This window comes from Eubalaena glacialis, chromosome 3 (assembly GCF_028564815.1).
Source record: "Eubalaena glacialis isolate mEubGla1 chromosome 3, mEubGla1.1.hap2.+ XY, whole genome shotgun sequence".
Lineage (NCBI taxonomy): Eukaryota > Metazoa > Chordata > Mammalia > Artiodactyla > Balaenidae > Eubalaena > Eubalaena glacialis.
The window spans coordinates 141727329-141733587 of record NC_083718.1 but is presented as its reverse complement, the minus strand read 5'-3'; the positions used below and the strand labels follow the sequence as shown (position 1 = coordinate 141733587).

Genomic DNA, 6259 nt, shown 5'->3' with positions numbered 1-6259 from the left:
CAGAGTGTCTCTGAAAGCCTCTTTCCCCACAGAGGCCCTGAGGGGAGACAAAGAGAAGGGGTGTGCTCCTGTCATTGGACAAGCCCACGCTGGTCACTGCAGGTAGAAAATTCTACAGGGAAAAAGAGTCCTCAGCCTCTAATCCACCTCTTGCCCTTCATGGAGGAGTTTACACACATAATTATAGCATCTAAAGGAGAGACCAAGTATGTTGTTTTCCAGGCAAACCCCGTGAGACCCCCAACAACCTGAGGGAGGAGGGTCTGTTTGATGCCCATTTTACAGATGTGGAAACTGAGACTTAGAAGAGTACATTTACGCCCAGGTTCTCACAGTTAGAAAAAGCAGCTGGGATTTGAGGCACTCTAGCTGCCGGATCCGGGGAAATAACCACTCCACCGTTTTCCCTGCCTGCCTGAGGCACAATGTAGTTGTGTGAAGGCTTTCAAAGTCAACTTCCTCTTGCTTCACCTCAGATGTGGTCGGGAGGCAGCTGATCATCACGTCCACTCTGCTCCTTGCTCACACCGTCCTTCAATATCCTGGCTGTAATCTGCAAAGCCACTGTGGACTGAACATCAGGTCTCCTTCAACCCAGACGCCCCCAGCATCCTGCAGGGAGGTCACCCTGGCCATCAGACACTCGGGATTCCTGGTTCCATGGAACAGAGAGCCCCTCAGGAGAAAGGGAGTCAGGGCTGGAGCTGAGACTGAGGGGCCCTGGGGGTTCTGTGGGTAGTGGTGTCCACCTCCGGCGCTGCCTTTCTTGCCGTCTTCTCTAGAGCCTCACTTCTCGCTGCACACCTTCTCCTACCCAGGTCTCTGCCTGCCTCCTCCTGGCCTCTCCCCGTCCCACAGCGGCTCCGACTCTGCCACGTGGGACCTTCCAATGCATTCCCGTGGCCCCCAGCCCCTCTGCTAACTGCCTGCGCATCTCAGCATTCTTGGTTCAGATTCCTGTGGTGGGAATATGATCGGCCTGGCTCCCTTTTGGGGCTGGACCATAGGTCGTAGGTCGGTGGCTGGCCTGAGTTGGCTCAGATGACCTCCCGGCTGTACTGGACACCAGGGGTGGGACAAACACGGCTGAGGAATGTCCCTCGGCTCTTTCAGCCGGGGCTCTCTGTTGAAGTGTTCTTTTTATTTTATTTTAACATCTTTATTGGAGTATAATTGCTTTACAATGGTGTGTTAGTTTCTGCTGTATAACAAAGTGAATCAGCTGTACATATACATATATAAAATTATGGAACGCTTCATGAATTTGCGTGTCATCCTTGCACAGGGCCATGCTAATCTTCTCTGTATCGTTCCAGTTTTAGTATATGTGCTGCCGAAGCGAGCACGAATTGTTCCTTTTAGAAGAGATGATGGCCAACATTTGTACTGTACTGTTAAAACCTCCACCCGCCCTCAGGCAGGAACACAGGCTTTTGGAGCATTTATAAATGAGGGCTTTTAACTGCCAGAAATGATAACATACAGTCAGCATACTCTCACTCCAACGTTCACTAGTGTGTGACCCCGTTCCCTTTCAAACTGCTCCCCCTACCAAAATGTCTCTGTCTCTGAGAGCTCCCAGATAGTGACTCCTGTGTGAGCAATGGGCCCAGTCTGTCGCCAGACGACATCTGCATGCTGTCCTCTTGCCACACACACCGCTGGCCCTGCCACCTCTGGCACTGGCGTTTTTGCAGCTGTCACTGTGTCCCCCAGCCTCTGCCGATGCTCTCAGCACATTAAGCCCTGCGGTGATTTAAAGAACAACCACAGGAGGAGTTCTTCATCCTGTTTTTGTCACCTATTATTAAGGGGCATCACCATGCTCTGACCTCCGATGGCTTTGGGGGGCTTGAATGAATCTGCTCTTCCAGTTTGTCCTCGCCAGCCACTTTCCCCAGGACCCAGGCACAAGGGCATGGGGGGAGGGCAGGGGCCATGGCTGACAGGCTGGGGCAAAGTTGAGGAGAGACAGCAGGCCTTACTCTGCATCAGCCTCCATTTGGTTCCCTGGGGTTGGGTTATTCCCCAGGAAATTCCTGGTCTCTCAGGCTAGTAGACTTGGGCCAGACCTACCCCAGAGTCTAACCCTGATGGTGGTGGTGGCTTAGAATCGAGGTGGCTGTCATGGGCACAGCCTCCCAGGATCAGCAGGACGGAGGACTCTGGGGTGAAAAATATAACCGATCTGGTGGGTAAGCTGATGGGCAGAGGGCAGATGGGCCCTTAAATTTACACTGGTCTCCTCTCTATACCCCTCTCTGCCTAATCTTGGGGTGAGAAGTAGAAAAGGGTAAGAGCTGTAGGGAGAGGAATGGGGCAAGAGATTGGGCCCAGACAGCAGTAGACCTAGGGCAACGGGTTAAGCATTCACACATGCTAGAGCACCAAGCCTCTCAGGGGGTGATTTCTCCCTGGCAGCCAGTCCTTTACAAGGGACGTAGCCTAGCCCTGTAGGTCAGCTGGGAACAGATGGTATAGACTTGATGTGACACTTAAGAGCACATTTTCAGGAGCCAGACTGCATGCATGAGAATTCCAGCCCCACTCACAAGCTGTGTGACCTTGGACCAGTTAACAACAAGTCTCTGTGAGGCGGGAGTCACTATAGGACAGATCATGTAGGGTCATTGTGAGCAGGCCACCAGATGGTACACACAAAGTGCTCAGAACGGTGCCTGGCGCTCGGCATGGGGTTCACTATTGTTGCTGAACTCATCTGTGTCTTACCTTCTCCAACAAGATTGTAAGTCCCTCAGGGATTTCAATATTTTTTTTTTCTCCCTGTACATCAGTGTTGACAACGGGAAAATAAATGAGTGAATGATTGGAAAATAAACTTACTTACACATTTCCAGGGAAGAAGACCTTGTTAACAATGCTTAGACCTGTGTGATTTTATGCATCTGCTGAGGCTCATCCCCTCAGTGTGATGACCCAGGCCCACTCCCCTCCCCACGCTCTCCCCCATCCCCATATACCTACCCACATCTGCACACCCCTATACTCAATCTTCTCCCCACACGCCTCCCACACATCCACACCCACCTTCTACACTCCCCACAAGCACACATACAGCCTCTCACACGCAGCCACACCCACTTCCCTCACAGACTCCCCTCTCCACACACCCATCCTCACAATCACACACTCACACGCACACTCCCATCCTGACACAATGTAAGGAATATATTTTCCTTCTATACCCTTCTTTAGGGTAAGTCAGGAAAAGAAGATGAGCCTCCTGGCTGCTTTAGGTCTTCAGCCCTTAGCCCTTTCTGTCCCTGCCTCCCCTTCTCTCTACCTGTTCCTCTCTCAGTTGAAAGAACAGAGCCCTGGGAAGCCTGGACCTGAGTTTCTCAGATGCCACTGAAATGAAGCCATAGTTCAGAGGTCACTCAGAGTCAGAATCACCTTCGATTTCCTCATGACAAGGGGAAACTCATTTTCTCCTTGGCTACCTGAACAGAAACGATTCTTTTCTCAATCCCAGAGGAATACAGCTCTGCCTGCTCTGGAGTGACTCAGCTGCATCTGGAGTCTTCCCCCCGCAGGGAAGTTTCTAACCATTCTCAGCTCCCCTCTGCAATGGTTTTCACGTTGCCTACATGACAGAGAGGAGAAAACTGACTTTTATATTTAACACAAATATTTGTTTAAAATATTTAACAAATATCTCTATTCAAGCAATATAATTTAAACCTCACAGCACTATTAGGCTGGGTAGTCCTCCATTTTACAAATGAAGAAACTGAGCACAGAGGTGTTCAGTGACTTGTCCGTGGTCACACAGGAAGTAAATGGTGGAGCCAAGACTCAGATTCTTCTGACTCCAAAGCTGCAACTAAAAATTGAAAGATCCTCCCTATACTCTTAGGTTCAGGGAACAGCTTTGCCATCACATGGCCTTGTCTTCCACTGGTCTAGTGACACGCATAGCCTTTTCCTGTGATGAGCTTTGATATGAAACCAAATGTGACTTGGCAGCTCTGTCTTTTGGGGGAGATACAAGTACTTTCTCTTGTCTCTGGCAAGAAGCCTCTCCATCCATCCACCCAACCATTTATCTGTCTATCTATCCGTCCATCCATCCACCCATCCATCTAACTAAAAGCTTTCTGAGCACAATTTATTCATCTATAAAATAGGGATAGTTGATGTAAAGTTTGAGTGTTACAAAACATGTTAAATACCTGACATATAGTGGGTGCATTAATATTTATTCCATGATGTCTTTGCCTTGTTAAGGAGTCAGTTTCAGGGTGATCTTAATTCTTCTTTGGAATGTCCCATTCCTGCAGCTGGATAATGTTCAAAGAGCTCTATCCTTTGATTTATGGCTCTGGGGACCTGGGGTTATGGGGATGCATTGGGTCCTTTTTATTAGATGTGTCTCTCTGGCTTCCACAGAGAACAGTAGGAAACTCCCACAAAGGAAAACCATGGGCAGGGGGATCATGAATGATATAAACAAAAGTCAGGAGCAGCCTATAGGCTTCATCTTAAAGGAGTCAGGCATGGTAGGGGGAGGGGCTGGAGAGCAGGAAGTTTAGATTAGCTTCCCACCTTTTCTCTAGACTCCTTATCTCTCAAGAAGGAATTTTGTGCAACATTGAACTATAAAAATCCTCCGTTGGGCCTTTGATGCGTCGTCTCTGTAAAAAGACTGGCCTGGCCCTTAGGGAGAAGGAGATGGAAAGCTTAAGGTCTGGGTTTGGACGGCAGTGAACAAAGCTGGCAAGCCTGAAGCCTGGACAGTTTCCTGGAGATAATGATCATGGAACTAGTTATGCATGATATCCATACAGTACTTTACAGTTTGCACAGTTTCCATATGTACCATCACATCACAACCCTGTATGTCACGAAGGACAGGCATTTTTAGACTGTAGGGGATCGAAAATATGCCACCTCAAAATATGCCACTTTGGCAGAAGGATTATTTTGAGCTGAAGACAATTGAGACACAGTAGACACAAAAAAAGCTCTCCACCCTCACCCCCTATTTGCCTAAAAGCAGAACATAAATTTCCATTTGCAGAGGTGTCTCCTTCTCCTGTACTAGGAAGATGAGGACCCAGGAGGACAACTCTTAGACTCTTAATTGCGGGAGACAATTCTATACTCTTATCAGCTCAGAGGTGGCACCACGAGGACTCTCCATAACACGTTTTACTAAAATAATCCTTATCTTCTATTAGTTTCCCATGTATTTTCCTACCCAGTCTTTCCTTTGTCTTATCACTGCTCTACAAATTTATTGTTTTTCATTAAGATGCTATATAAGCCCCTTTGAGGCACTCATCACTACGTTTCTCCCACATGTATGCATGCTGCACTCATTCATAAACTGTGCTTTTTTTTTCTTCTTGTTAATCTGTCTTTCTTCAGTTTCTAGGCCCCAGCTGCAGAACCTAGGAGAAGAGGAAAAGGCTTTTCCCTCCCCTACAATACCTATTCTACAGACGAAGACACTAACATAGCGACAACTGTGGTCCAGATCACCGAGGCTCCAACCCTATCTTCTGACTCCCAGTCAGAGCCCCCTACCCCATTCCAGAGCACCTCTTTTCACAAGGTCCCTGGACGGGAAAGAGTTATTTCACCATGTCTTGGGCAGCTGTGACTTCCAAAACAGCTTGGAGAGACTGCTGTTAGTTTTTTGCTGCTTTTAAGTTTTTAATTCATTCATTCAAATTGATTTTACAGAGCACCTGCCTCGCGCAGGGAGCGGCCCTCCTGAGCAAGCCGCAGGCCATTGCAATTCGGTAGGTGAGGGGCGTGGTCAGGAACAGTTTGCCCCAGGAGCATCAGGTTACCCTGCCAATAACATCTTGGAGGAAGTGACTCAGCATCCCAGACCTAAAAGATAAGTCAGAGAGACTCAGGCAAAGGGAGCCAGAGGAGACGGTTCTGGGTAGGGGAATCCCCACTGCAAAGACCAGCATGCAAAGAGCTTGGTGAGTTTGGGAAAGTGAAGAGGTTCAGGAACTGGGAGGGTGGAGGGGAAGGAGGAGGAAGGGGAGTGGTGAAATGCAAGGCTGTTGAGGGGCGCGGGACAGAGGTCAGGGGATTAAGCAGCAACGTTGAGAAGTTAGTCTTCATCCTAAGAGCAATGGAAGCCTTCGGAAGGTTTTAGCAGGGGCTTCAGAAGGTTACAATTGCATCTGACTGAAGTGAGAAGGAATAGGTTGGAAAAGGTGGGAGGTGAAGAGTTAAACCTGGGGGATTTTGTTTTTCGGTGTTTTTTCAACATGTC

General features: G+C 48.6%; 1 non-coding gene across 1 annotated transcript; it reads right to left on the bottom strand.

Moving 5' to 3' along the window:
* Positions 1-1240: 1240 nt before the first annotated feature.
* On the bottom strand, positions 1241-1346 carry LOC133089203 (U6 spliceosomal RNA). The gene has a single exon (XR_009700589.1). It is a non-coding gene; the product is annotated as a U6 spliceosomal RNA (small nuclear RNA).
* Between the last annotated feature and the right edge of the window lie 4913 nt (positions 1347-6259).